Source organism: Ranitomeya imitator, chromosome 5, assembly GCF_032444005.1.
Source record: "Ranitomeya imitator isolate aRanImi1 chromosome 5, aRanImi1.pri, whole genome shotgun sequence".
Lineage (NCBI taxonomy): Eukaryota > Metazoa > Chordata > Amphibia > Anura > Dendrobatidae > Ranitomeya > Ranitomeya imitator.
Window position 1 is genome coordinate 139,112,839 of NC_091286.1, and position 14,826 is coordinate 139,127,664.

General features: G+C 44.2%; 1 protein-coding gene across 1 annotated transcript in view; it reads left to right on the forward strand.

Annotated features, from left to right (window-relative positions):
* Positions 1–14,826, forward strand: part of VTA1 (vesicle trafficking 1) — a 359,268-nt gene that overhangs the window by 169,874 nt on the left and 174,568 nt on the right. The window lies entirely within an intron of this gene.

Consider the following 14,826-nt stretch of genomic DNA (forward strand, 5'->3'; position numbering starts at 1 on the left):
ACGGAACCATGAGAATGTGCGTAGACTACCGGCGGATTAATAACATCACCCATAAAGACGCCTACCCCTTGCCTAGGATAGAAGAGTCCTTGACTGCTTTGAAATCTGCTAATTATTTTTCCACCTTAGACTTAACAAGCGGGTATTGGCAAGTCCCTGTGGCTGAGAGAGATAAGGAAAAGACGGCATTCACCACACCAATGGGTCTATGTGAATTTAATCGCATGCCATTCGGACTCTGCAACGCATCCGGTACCTTCCAGCGGCTGATGGAATGCTGCCTCGGACACAAGAACTTCGAGACCGTCCTCCTGTACCTAGATGATGTGGTCGTCTACTCAAAGACTTACGAACAACACTTAATAGACCTGGCAGAAGTGTTCGAAGCCTTATCCAGGTATGGCATGAAAATCAAGCCATCCAAATGTCACCTCAAACCAAAGGTACAGTACCTGGGACACATCGTGAGTTCGGAGGGAGTAGCACCGGATCCCGAGAAAATAAGCACCATAAGGGATTGGCCAAGACCTACCAACGCAAAAGAAGTGAGGCAATTCCTGGGATTGGTGGGTTACTATTGCAGATTTATAAAAGGATTTACCAAATTGGCAGCACCCTTGGTAGGGCAGACGAAGAAACCTTCAAACCGAAACCCTCCTTTTCAGTGGAACGATGAAAGGGAAGACTCCTTTGAACAACTAAAGAAGGCACTAACCGGAGAAGAGGTTCTGGCATACCCAGATTACCATCAACCTTTCATCCTCTACACCGATGCCAGTAATGTGGGACTAGGAGCGGTGCTGTCACAAAAGCAAGAAGGTCGGGAGAAAGTCATCGCCTTTGCAAGTAGAAAGCTCCGGCCTACTGAAAGAAATCCAGAAAATTATAGCTCCTTAAAATTGGAACTACTGGCAGTAGTTTGGGCTGTGACTGAACGTTTCAAACACTACCTGGCTGCTGCAGAATTTATTGTCTATACTGACAACAATCCGTTGACCCACCTGGACACAGCCAAATTAGGTGCGTTAGAACAGCGATGGATAGCCCGGTTATCTAATTACAACTTCAAGATCAAGTATCGAGCAGGTCGCAAGAATGGAAATGCCGATGCCCTATCCCGGATGCCACACTTGAGAGATGTAGAAGAAGAAACGGGGGAGCTTGAAGAAATTGAACTACCAGCCTTCCATCATCCCAAGGCAAAACATCATCAGTCAAGTACCTATCAGAAACAACAAGAGGTGAATTTTAATCCGTTAGCACACCATAGATGGGCTGACACCCAAGACAGCAATCCGGCTGTGAAGTTGGTGAAGGAACTGTTAACTGAGCAAAGTGCATATCCCGATGAGGATGCCCCAGAAGAGACGCATCAACTCTGGAAAGAGAGAGGCAAAATGTTCCTGTATCAAGGGAAGCTCTGTAGAAGGTACACCAATCCGAAAACACATGAATTGGTTTGGCAGATTATCGTGCCTAAACAAGATGTCAAGATGGTCCTCGAAGCTTACCATAATGGTGCTGGTCACTTCGGTTGGAAAAAGTTAGAAGTACTTCAGAGAGAGATTTTATTGGGTCGGGATGAGAAAATCAATCGAACAGTGGTGCAGAAATTGTGGCCCGTGCAACCTCAGAAGAAACGATCAAAAGAACCAAAGAGCACCACTGCAGCCCATAATCACCAAACAACCACTTGAACTTGTAGCCATGGACCACGTGAAGTTGACACCAAGCCGGTCTGGCTATGTCTATGCCTTGACCATCGTGGACCATTATTCACGCTTCTTGGTAGTAGTACCCGTAAAAGATCTGACCGCAAAAACAGCAGCCAAAGCGTTCCAAACGTACTTTTGTAGACCCCATGGATATCCGGAACAGGTTCTCACCGACCAAGGTACAGCCTTTGAATCAGAGATCTTCAGAGAATTCTGTAATATGTATGGTTGCAAAAAGATCCGGACGGCGGCCTATCATCCACAAACAAACGGCTTATGCGAGAAGATGAACCATATTGTAATAGAACTACTAAAGACTTTACCTGAGGCAGAAAGGAATCAATGGCCAGAGAAATTGCCTGACTTGGTGGATCTGTATAATCATGTCCCGGTGAGTTCCACCAATTGCACCCCAGCTTACCTTATGCGTGCAAGACCCGGCCAATTACCAATCGACCTAGAAATGGGAATTCTGAAACCAGACGCAGAAGTCCAAGACTCCAATTGGGATATCATACGGCAAAAGCAGTATCGACAAGTGCAAGAGAGTGTGGAAAGAAGCCTTCAGCAAACTAGAGAAAGACAAGAGCGAACATTCAACCAGAATGCTCTAGCGACCCCATTAAGACCGGGTGACCAAGTGCTCAAGAGAAATCGTCGAACCAATAAACTAGACAATCAGTGGGAAGCCGTACCCTACACAGTTTTACCAACAAGAATGGATAATCCTAAAATGTGTCTCATTAGCAAAAACGGGGGCTTATCATCTGTACTAGTGTCAGGAGACAATCTTAAATTATGTCCGGAAGCATTGAAAGAGACAGAAGTTGTCCAGCCAGAACCAGAAGTTATTCAACCCATGCAGGTCCAACCAGTAAAGGAAAAAGAAGAGGAAATGTATCACACCTGTATAGGAGACTTTCCCAAAACCCTACCAACATACCATGGTGCAGTAGTGTTTCCCATGGTGGCCTTTTACCCAACACCGAACCCAATACCAAAAGTCCCAAGACAGGAAGAGGCTGACCCCGTACTACAGGAGATTCCAGGCCAGGAAGAACAGATTCCTGATCAGAGTGATCCCATTCACGGTGGACTTGCCAACTCCATAGTCGTGGAATTATCTTTAGCAGAGCGGGCAGATACTACATCCGCAGTAGACAGTAGTACACCACATGGAGAGATACCGCTGTTACGTAGATCACAGCGTAGTACCCAGGGTCAATTACCGGCCAGGTATGCAGATTACCAACTATAAAACTATAGTCATTGTTATCATTCTGCAGCGTTTAAGCCCATTACCTACAGAGACTTGTCTGTATGAACTTCTTGCATATTCTTGCAACTCCGTTGGAAAAATGGAACTAAATTCTTGGACACAAAGTGCAGTGCCTTTCCTAGTACCTTCAAGGATAGAACTGTATTAATGGACGCTATTTGAAGTGACTTTTTACAGAACTCTATTTTTGTTTCCTTGAGTGGTTTTTGTAACTTTTCATTTTTAAGACTCTGTACATATTAATTGTTATTTCAAAATGTTATCGTCCCACAGTCCCGGAGTACTGTTCTTAACTAAGGGGGAATGTGGCACCCCTAGAGGTATTTGCCACAAATATAGTTACTGACACTGAATACAAATACTAAAATAGCAAGACTGCACTACCTCCTCCGGCCAGAAGGGGGAGCTCCAGAGACTCCCCTTGATCCATTCTGGTCTGAGAGAAGAACTGGCAGTTGGGCAGTTGGGCTAAGGAGCTGAAAGTGAGAGGTCATACAGCTGAATTTTTAACAGCCCTATGACGGTTTCCAGGCCCAAATCACCGGCCTGAGGAGAAGAGGGATAGAGAAAAAGGACATTGTGAGAACCGGGTAGCATTAATGACTACCCAGAACAGGCACAAAGACGGATACCGGATCCGTGGCTGTATTCATTATATATAATACAGCAACCGGAAAAACGTGAGGTGATATCAGCTTCACTAGGGTCGGACGCAGCAACAGACACAGAGTTCAGCGGTAATCCCGGAGGGGGTAAGCCGATAAAAGGACTCGGGTTGCCCGTCGAACCAGGACCCGGAGGGGACAGATTGGGCCGGCAGCCAGTTCACATACAGCAGCAGGGCCACACAGATATTGCGTACAATAAGAGGCGAAGACCCCGGCAGGGTCAAAGTAACTCAGAGTTCCCATACAGACTCCGGTGACAGGACTGGTTGTAAATCCTTTTTTGTTAAAGTAAACTGGTTAAACGTTTCAGTGCCTCAGTCTTTCATTTGGACAATAGCCATCTATCCAGGATCGGGATCATCGCCGCTGGGAGAACCTGCTGCTGATCAAGTAAGTGCCTGTTCCCTCACGATACCCTTTACACTGTGCATTGCCTGAGGCCACAGCACCGGGTCAAGTCACCCGTGACATCCCCCTCAAGAGACAGACCCCATTGGTCCGGTGCTGGGTATCCCGGTCTCTCGGGCGTCACACCTACATCGGCATACTATTACGCCCAATGTCGTTAAGGGGGGCAGCAATCACTCTTTCACACATGGCCCTGTAGGTTTGGATTTTTTTCCCTTTAATAACCAAGACCTTCATTTAAAAACTGCATTTTGTGTTTTCTTGCGTTATCTTTGTTTAATATTTTAATTTTTTGATCTGAAACATGCAAGTGTGACAAACCTGCAAAAGAATAGGAAATCGGCAAGGGGCGAACACTTTCACACAACTGTAGTTATTGGCACTCTAATACTGTAATTGCTGTTTCAATATAGTGATAGACCCTTTGTAAGCAGCGGTTTCCTTGTCTAGATTCATTCTTTATAAGCAGCTTCTTTTTCTGGTGAATCTTTTAGACTCGGCTCTTTCATCCTGTATTAGCTGGACTTCATACAGTATAAAGGGAGATCTTATTTACATGTCTCATGAATAGATCATCTGTATGAAGTAACATTTAGGCTGTGTGCACCCGTTGCAGATTTTTCGTGTTTTTTTTCATGTTTTTTCCAGTTTTTTCGCTATAAAAATGCAAAAAAATGCTTACATTACGTATCCCATCATTTAGAATGCCTTCCACAATTTTTGTGCACATGATGCGTTTTTTTCCGCGAAAAAAAAAACGCATCGCGGTAAAAAACGCAACATATTCATTAATTTTGTGGATTTTTTGCGGATTTCCCACTATATTATTGCATTGGGAACCTCTGGGAAAATCTGCAAAAAAAAAAACGCACCAAAAACGCATGCAGATTTCTTGCAGGAAATGTCCTGTTTTGCTCAGGAAATTTCTGCAAGAAATCCAGAACGTGTGCACATAGCCTTAGTCTGCTGGTGGTTGAGAGGAAAAATGTTTGCGTTTACATTTCACAGCCCATTGGGATGCGCTGTAGAGTTAGTTCACCATGTTTGTGATTCTTTTTTGGAGAATGTATAAGAAAAATTGGTGAATGAATTCTGGACCAGCAACTGCACAAAAAAGGTGGAATAGGCTGAATTCGGCCTCATCTGAGCCATAAGACTTTCCTTTGCCATTGCGATGGTTTATAGAATCTGCTCTCCCGTCAGGTGTTACATCCCACAGAAGAATATCTCACCAAATTTTGCCCTTTTTGTTAAAGTGAAAGCTGACCTCGTGTCCCTGTAATCTGGAGACATCATCTGATTTGCTATTATCTTATATTTTAGGCAAGTCTCATAGTTTCACCTACTGCCACTTTTCATGTCTCTTATAATCCATATGTCCTCTTTTTAACAAGAATTTCTATTGACGCACTCTTATTGTAGTGTGCCTACGGCATGCTTAAAATACATTCACACAGATCACCGTCACTAGACCGTCAGTATCCCAACCCAAAAGTATATTTGTGCAGCTATTTTAGAGCTGAGATTAGGCTATAAAAAGCAGCCAAATGACAGACATGTCAAATTCAAGTCAGATGTAAATCACTGAGGGGTAAAGTCGCATGTGACTTACCGCAAAAATGTAAACCAGTTTATGAGAATCTCCAGTTGCAGTGTGACCCCTGACTGGTGTCAGATGCAATGTTGCAATGATTTATATGTAGTCCTAGTCTTTCATTGAAAGGAATGCAATGCTTCAGATTAATATTAGTGAACCGCTATACACTTCTGATTTATCAGTTGTCTTATTAATAGTTTTCTTGATGTTAAATGTCAATTTGGGACAAGATTTTTTTTTTTAATCCTTTCCAGACATGGGACGAACTGGTTTATTCAATGCTGGGTTCCTGTCTTTATTTCAGGCTCAAGAGTTGAACTTGCTGATGGCTGTGTTATTCAGCCATCATCTGTCTCGAAAGGCAGCAAGTGGCGCCGAGCTCTTTGCACAGCTCCTAACGCCTTTAAAGAAAACAAATCATGTTCAATAACATTATTAATCTCAAGATATGGGGTTATTCTACAGGTTAATATAATTCTGAAGCCATGCAGCTACAGCACTAAAAGCACAGATATTGGGAGGAGATTAACTTAATTTCTCCCAGGAGCCACTGTCTTTCAGTCTTTGAAGACGTGAAGTCAGTGCCTCTGTCTCTGCTCAGTACATATTGATAGGCGACTGTAAGCATGCCCCTGCACATCAGTGCTGAGCCGGCTGTCAGTCAGTGCCGGGGCATGGTTACAGCTTTAATACTCTCTATATACTAAGCTCTGTCAATCTCTGAGAACGGCACTTACAGCTCGCATCCTGGAGGGACGTGCAGTATCACTGTCCATCAACCCCCGGCAGCATGGTTGTGGGGTGCCGATGGCTAGCTATGAGTCTGCCATTATGGTATTGAATTATATGGTATAAACATATACTATATATCTTATACTATACACGTATATATACATACTGTACTATGACTCTGGTAGGCCAGCCAGAGTCACTCATTTTCTAGGACCTAGCATCTGCTTTACTCCTAAGGGCTCATTCAGATGTCAGTGTTTTTTCTCAGATATTAAAAAACAGTCTGAGTTTCACCAGAGTGTCATCAGTTTGGTCAGGGTGTTCATTTTTACCATCAGCATTTGGTCAGAGTTTCAACAGTTTTTCTCAGCTGACATAAGAAAAAGAATGATGGTTTCTAAATCTTCTCCTATCAAACCATCTGTAAAAAAAAAACAAAAAAAAAATAATAGCACATAAAGTACCTCCATGTGATGTTTGATTTTTGTTTTTTTGCAGACCCAATTGCATTGGTGAATTTAATCCAGCGCTCAGATCAATATTGGACAAGTCTGCGATTTTATGCAGACCACATGGTCTGAGGAAAAAAGATTGACATGTCAACTTCCCATAGACCAGCACAAGTACGAAAAATCCAGACCACACCTCATATGAGAGAGACTGACATCCGAATGACCCCTAAGGCCATGTTCACACCATCCTTTTTTTCATGCGGAATCGCCGCGATTTTCCCGCTGCGGGTCCGCAGCTGTTTTCCATGCAGGGTACTTTACAATGTACCCTATGGAAAACAGGAACTGCTGTGCCCACATTGCGGAAAATCGTGAAAAAAGCCGCACTGAATTGCCGCGGTAAAAAAGAAGTACCATGTCACTTCTTTTTGCAGAACTGCAGCGGTTCCGCACCCATAGACCTCCATTGTGAGGTCAAACCCGCAGTAAAACCCGCAGATGAAAAATATATCTGCGGGTTTTACTGCGGTTTGTGTTGCAGAACCGCTGCAGTGTGGCTGCCCCCCGTGCCCCAATCCCACCCCCCCATGCTCCGATGCCACCCCCCGTGCTCCGACGCCCCCCCCTGTGCCCTAATCTCCCCCCCTTATACTTACCCGGCCTCCCGGTGTCCGTCCGGCCGTCTTCTCCCTGGGCGCCGCCATCTTGCAAAATGGCGGGCGCATGCGCAGTGCGCCCGCCGAATCGGCCGGCAGATTCGTTCCAAAGTGCATTTTGATCACTGAGATAGGTTATATCTCAGTGATCAAAATAAAAAAAATAGTAAATGACCCCCCCCCCCCCTTTGTCACCCCCATAGGTAGGGACAATAAAAAAATTAAGAATTTTTTTTTTTTTCCCCACTAAGGTTAGAATAGGGTTAGGGGTAGGGTTAGGGTATTTTCAGCCATTTTAACCCTAAAAAACTTCCTAGAAAACACACAGACTCTGCATAGAAAACTGCATAAAAAACGCATAAAGAAACGCATCAAAAAACGCATCAAAAAAGCATCAAAAAAAGGACCTGCGTTTTCTGCCAAGAGCTGCGGTTTTTAGTCCTGAAAAAAAAGGAGGGAAATCAGGACCGTGTGAACATACCCTAATACTTTTGTGGCATTTTCTCGCCATTGAAAAAAACAAATAATAAGTGTTATATTCATTAAAGCCCCCAGTATAGCAGCTGTAGTATCACATCCTGGATGTCCACATGGGATGTGCTGCAGGGTTTTCTTGTATAGTAGTAATCCAACAGGGCTAATTCTGTTCATGGCCTTATAGCGCTTGTATGTGAGCAGGGCACTATATATCGCTGAGCCACCCCATGACCCAGGGATGTCTCGTAAACAGAGGAACATATGAAGAGGCCATATTGTGTCCGCCGCTCGCTCTGCAGTACGGAGTAGTCACCCAGTGTTTACCTTTAGGTGAAACTCTCCAGCAGGCCAATTTGGCCATCCATCTGTGTGTTTTATGGAAAGAGGTGCCAAAGCTTTTAATATAGTATATGTCTAGTCTCCAAGATGAATTTTTGCTCATGTAAACGCACTAGAAAAACATGAGCCATCCATTACTGAAAGCCCCCTTTTAAAGTCTCTTGGCAGTGTAAAGACTGAAGGCCAGTGTGATGTGCGATAATCCTGTTTTTTGTTTTCTGCGGAATAACTGGAGATTTCCTCTGTGGCGAACAGTAAGCCCATTTATGCGCTCTAAGTCCACCTGTTGTAACTGGGCTGCTGTTATTTGCTTTTTTTATCTTGTTTTATTAGGAAATCCGAGGCCTCTTGTAGTCTGAGACCGCATCTTTTAAAAAGAAGTCTTTCAATTACTGAAACAGCAGTCTATTTAATCTTTGGGTTACTAAACCGGTCAGAGCAGTTCACCCATTTTCATCCCAAAGAAGAAAGGACGTGGGGATAAGCCTGTGTTTAATGCAGTGCCATTATTACATGTTACTGAAGTGTCCATTTGATACTGTACTTGTTACTCAACTAAATTGATGAAGACAAATGCATGAAACTTATGCACAACGTTAACTGTTGGTTACATGATTCCTGCAAGCTATTCTGTTATCACTTCTGTAGACTTCGTGTGTTCTCATTAATTTGTAGCTAAATTGATGTTCCACTTTTGGTTAGAATTCAGTATATACGGTAGTTCACAAAAGCTTGCTTTTTACACTGCTCAACATTGAACTTGCAACATCAAGAAGGAAAACCTTGTTTAATTGTGAAAATCACAAGAACAATAAATGTTATTGAAATGCAAATGATGAAAAAATAGAAACAACGTTTTCAAAACCTCTTAATTTATTCAGTACAGAGTAAGAGCGCACTGCACAGAAATATATGTACATGCACATTTTGGCTGCTGTCAATCACATTATTAAAGAGAACCTATCAGCAGGATTTGGCACTATAAACTAAAGGTACAGCCACAGTAGCGTTATTGCACTGATTAAGTTAATACCTTTTGGTGAAGTAATCATTTTTCTTCTAATGACATTTTATGTGCATCGGGACAGGCCTGGGCGATGGGGTCTTCTACTGCTCCGGCCCCTTCGCCTGCCTCCTTTGTTTCTACAGGTCACTGATTCTTCAGCAACCTGCCTCCATTTTGAAATTTTGCGCCACCATCATTGACATGGGCGGCATGTGCACAGTGCGATTCCACAACCAGTCTTATGGTCTTTAATAAAATGACGATGGAGGCAGCACATGCGCAGATCTGTCAATTGAAGAAGTAATTGAGCAGAGATCTCGATCTTTACATGCTCTGCCCCCTGCGCCTTTTTATTGAAGACTGTGGAGTCATACTGCTCACTTGCCACCAACGCTGATGGCGGCAATGCAAGTTTTCGAAACAGAGGCAGACTGCTGAAGAATCAGTGACCTGTAGGTACACAGGAGTCAGAAGGGAGGGCCGGAGTAGAAGACTATCCGCCCACCCCACGAACCACTGATCAGATTCCTTCACCAAAGGGATTAATTTAATCAGTGTAATAATGCCATTATGGCCATATCTTTAGTTTATAGTGCTAAATCCTTCTGACTAGTTCTCTTTAATGGTTGTCTGGGAAATATTCCGACACAATGAATGCATTTTGGCCACACAAATCCTCACAATTGGCTGCTGGCAGCTCCCTTTTGAAATTGTTGACCAACGTCTCAGATGTGCTCGACTGGAGATGCTGCAGGCCATGGTAGCATGTATAGGCCATGTAGGCTGCTCACAGTAGCAAATAACAAGCAAAATGCAGCTTGGCGTTGTGTTGAAAGCCCATGGGACCCTGAAGAAATGGCCGTACCACTGGTTTCACAATCAAATTAATGTAACGGATTTATGTTAGTGTACCTAGAATGAAAACTAGAGGGGTGTGGCTGCCTATATTCTACCCCAAGTAGAGGAGCTGCGGAGACACCATCACGTGTTTCTCAACGCAGGCAGTGAATAGCCAGGCCTTTCACCGGGAAGGAACAACCAAGGGAAGGGCAGCATCCAATAAAGGAAAACCACCTATGCCAAGCATGGTATCCATCCACAGACAGCTGTTTCGGGGTCAATCATCCGTGCCTTTATAGACTTTCTACTAGGCACTGCTCCTGATAGCCAGTTTCCTACTCCACACTGATGAGGGGCAAAAACCCCGAAACAGCTGTCTGTGGATGGATACCATGCTTGGCATAGGTGGTTTTCCTTTATTGGATGCTGCCCTTCCCTTGGTTGTTCCTTCCCGGTGAAAGGCCTGGCTATTCACTGCCTGCGTTGAGAAACACGTGATGGTGTCTCCGCAGCTCCTCTACTTGCATTTGCATATTTGGGGGCAGTGTTCTGGATCACTGCGTTGAGAAACACGTGATGGTGTCTCCGCGGTGTTGGATGTTTTGGTCTCCACGAGGTCAATCATCCGTGCCTTTATATATTCTACCCCACACATTTATAACGGGAGTAGGACCAGTGTGACTTTCCCTCGTGAAGGCCTCTTTGTGGCATTTTTCACTTGATGTTATCAGATACAAAGAATAGTTCCTAGTGATCCACTCTGCACTGCAAGAGAAATTAGACCTTACATACCAAGCCTCAAGTGTCTTCACAAACCATTAGAAGGTATTTGCATGACATTGGGCTTTGAGCTTGATGTCCAGCTACAAGTGATGTAGTGACCTCATTCCACAGCTCTCAAAAGCAGTGGAGGTCTATCCTCTCCAGTGATGAGTCACGCTTTTGTCTTAAGGTACCGTCACATTTAGTGACGCTCCAGCGATATAGACAACGATCCGACCTAAACTAGATCGCTGGAGCGTCGCTGTTAGGTCGCTGTAGAGATGTCAAACACAGCAACTCCAGAACAATGCAGGAGCGATCCAGTGACGTAATTATTGTTCTCGCTGGTTGTTAGCTCTGTGAAAAAACATTGCAGGCATCGTTGCTTTTGCTGTCAAACATGACGACTCACACCGATCTGACGACCAAATAAAGTTCTGGACTTTCAGCTACGACCAGCGATGTCACAGCAGGATCCTGATCGCTGCTGCGTGTCAAACACAACGAGATCGCTATCCAGGACGCTGCAACGTCACGGATCGTGTTGTGAATTCTGTGGCAGAGCTCCCTCCTGTGGTCACAAGTGGTACTTCGGCTGATTCTCTCTGTGAGCTTCCGTTGGTGGAGGAAAGTGGTACTGCGGCTTCTGAGTTTCCTTCCTCAGGTGATGTGGTGAAGTCGTTGGGTGCTGCACTATTTAACTCCACCTAGTGCTTTGATCCTGGCCTCCAGTCTATGTTCTAGTATTGGACCTGTTTCCTCCTGGATCGTTCCTGTGGCCTGCTGCTCTGCATAGCTAAGTTCTGCTTTGCTATTTTGTTTGCTGTTTTTTTCTGTCCAGCTTGTCTATTTGTTTTTTCTTGCTTGCTGGAATCTCTGGGACGCAGAGGGTGTACCTCCGTGCCGTTAGTTCGGTACGGAGGGTCTTTTTGCCCCCTTTGCGTGGTTTTTGTAGGGTTTTGTGTTGACCGCAAAGTTACCTTTCCTATCCTCGCTCTGTTCAGAAAGTCGGGCCTCACTTTGCTAAATCTATTTCATCTCTACGTTTGTCTTTTCATCTTAACTCAGTCATTATATGTGGGGGCTGCCTTTTCCTTTGGGGGATTTCTCTGAGGCAAGGTAGGCTTATTTTCTATCTTCAGGCTAGCTAGTTTCTCAGGCTGTGCCGAGTTGCATAGGGAGCGTTAGGCGCAATCCACGGCTGCCTCTAGTGTGGTTGGAGAGGATTAGGGATTGCGGTCAGCAGAGTTCCCACGTCTCAGAGCTCGTTCTATGTTTTTGGGTTATTGTCAGGTCACTGTGTGTGCTCTGACCTCTATGTCCATTGTGGTACTGAATTACCTTATCATAACAGTAACAGGATCGTTGTCGTTCTCGTTGTAAAGTTGCTCAGTGTGAAGGTACCTTTAAGGTACCGTCACATTAAGCGACGCTGCAGCGATATAGGCAACGATGCCGATCGCTGCAGCGTCGCTGTTTCGTCACTGTGTGGTCGCTGCAAGTATGTACTGTTTTTTTTTTTTTTTACATTTACAATGGTAAACAGGGTAAACATCGGGTTACTAAGCGCGGCCCTGCGCTTAGTAAACCGATGTTTACCCTGGTTACCAGGGGACTTTGGCATCGTTGGTCGCTGGAGAGCTGTCTGTGTGACAGCTCTCCAGCGACCAACGATGCCAAAGTCCCCTGGTAACCAGGGTAAACATCGGTTTACTAAGCGCAGGGCCGCGCTTAGTAACCCGATGTTTACCCTGGTTACCATTGTAAATGTAAAAAACAAACAAACAGTACATACTTGCATTCCGGTGTCTGTACCGCGCCGTCAGCTTCCCTGCACTGTGTCAGCGCCGGACGGCCATAAAGCAGAGCGGTGATGTCACCGCTGTGCTTTATGGCTGGCCGGCGCTCACAGTCAGTGCGGGAAGCTGAGGCCGGGGGACGCGACAGACACCGGAATGTAAGTATGTACTGTTTTTTTTTTTTTTTTTTTACATCTACAAAGGTAACCAGGGTAAACATCGGGTTACTAAGCACGGCCCTGCGCTTAGTAACCCGATGTTTACCCTGGTTACCAGTGAAGACATCCCTGAATCGGCGTCACACGCCGATTCAGCGATGTCTGCTGGAGATCCAGCGACGAAATAAAGTTCTGGACTTTCCCCAGCGACCAACGATCTCCCAGCAGGGGCCTGATCGTTGGTCGCTGTCACGCATAACGATTTCGTTAACGATATCGTTGCTACGTCACAAAAAGCAACGATATTGTTATGTGTGACGGTACCTTTAGATTCAATGATATCTACATATTGATCTGGAGACCACTTGGGCAATGCCATGAAGAGGCCATCATGAGAAAATGTCTAAGTATCCTAGGAGCTGTTTTTCAACCAGACTGCATGCTGGTCATGCTACTGTGCATAGGCTGAACGTGCTGCCATGACTTGCAGAGTCTCTGTACTTGTCTCCCATTGAGACAAGTCAGACATCGGTAACATCATGGGTCGGCACTTGAAGGGATCTGCCAGCAGCGGATCTGAAAGATTTGTACACCAAAGTGCATTCGGTGGCAGAACATTCTTCAGACAAAAATAAATAACCTCACTGATAGCAGCCAAGGCCTGGACGTGTACATCTGCACGTAGCACTCATTATACTCTATACTGAGTAAATCAAAATGATTTCAACAAAATTTTGTTTCGATTTTTTTTCATCATTTGCATATCATTAACATGTCTGTCCATCCTGTGATTTCCATAAGTCCATGACTTTTCCTTCTTGGTTTTGCAATTTTAATGTTGAGCGTATCATTCTATTTATTATGGTCCATGATGCACAGACTGACTGCAGGTATCGGTCTCATGACCTAACTCAACAACCCCATAGGCACATATGGTGTCACATTTGGTAGGCATGATGTGTGAGACTTGCAAGTATTGGAACATCATCTGATTAAGCTTGGTACGATCACCAAATTGCTTCTGAAGGATTTGCATTTTTGTTTTAGATGTGCCCATAAGCAAAGTTGACTGAACACACCAATTTTGCCATGTGTGGTCCCCCAAAATTTCCCCAACACATGAAGCTACAGAGAGGATGGATTGGTGTCGTGTTGATTTTTGGTGCTCATTCCTGTTCTATGGTGTCTGCCCAGTCAGTTTTTACCTTTATTAAATAAATTAGATATGCACATTTATTACTTTTGGAGTGCAGTGTGTGAAATCTCTGCTTGCAGTTCAACAGTATGTTTCTTCAAACTTTTCTAGGGGGGATCGCTTCTATCCTTTCCTGCCAGCTCTATCAGCTTCTGAGAGGGAGAGGTGAAGGTGCCTTCCCCCAGAGACGAATGTGAAGAAAACAACCTATTGAGCAAGCAGAGATTTCACATGCTGTGCTTCAAAAGCAACAAATGTGATTATCTCTGCAATGGTGTAGCAGAGAAGAAAAAGGAAAAGAGCAGCTGAGTCAGGGGAGCTCATGGATGGTTGCAATGTATTTTAACTCAGTGTTCCTGAGCAAGTGATAAGTCCTCATTAATATGTTACAGGAGCCTTAAGAATAGTATCTGGGTCATTGTTTTGTTTTTTTGTTTTCTTATCTCAATATGAGGCAGGACGTAAAAAATGAGCTTAGAAGTGAATTTTGAGTTTTTGTTGTTTTTTTTTTTGTTTTTTTTTATGTCTCCTACTTGCTCCACATTAAGTGAATTTACAGGACATAACATTGTAATTTGTGAATCTTATAGAATTTATATTCAAGTCAAAACTCCTTTTTATAAGCCAGAGAGCAGCTAAAAATCATCTATCGTTCTGGAAGACTCGGTGTGACTGTGTTACGTTATTGCCAAGTAATGCTGCAGATTTGTTGATGCATGCAGCGGCACTAAACAAGTATCTTC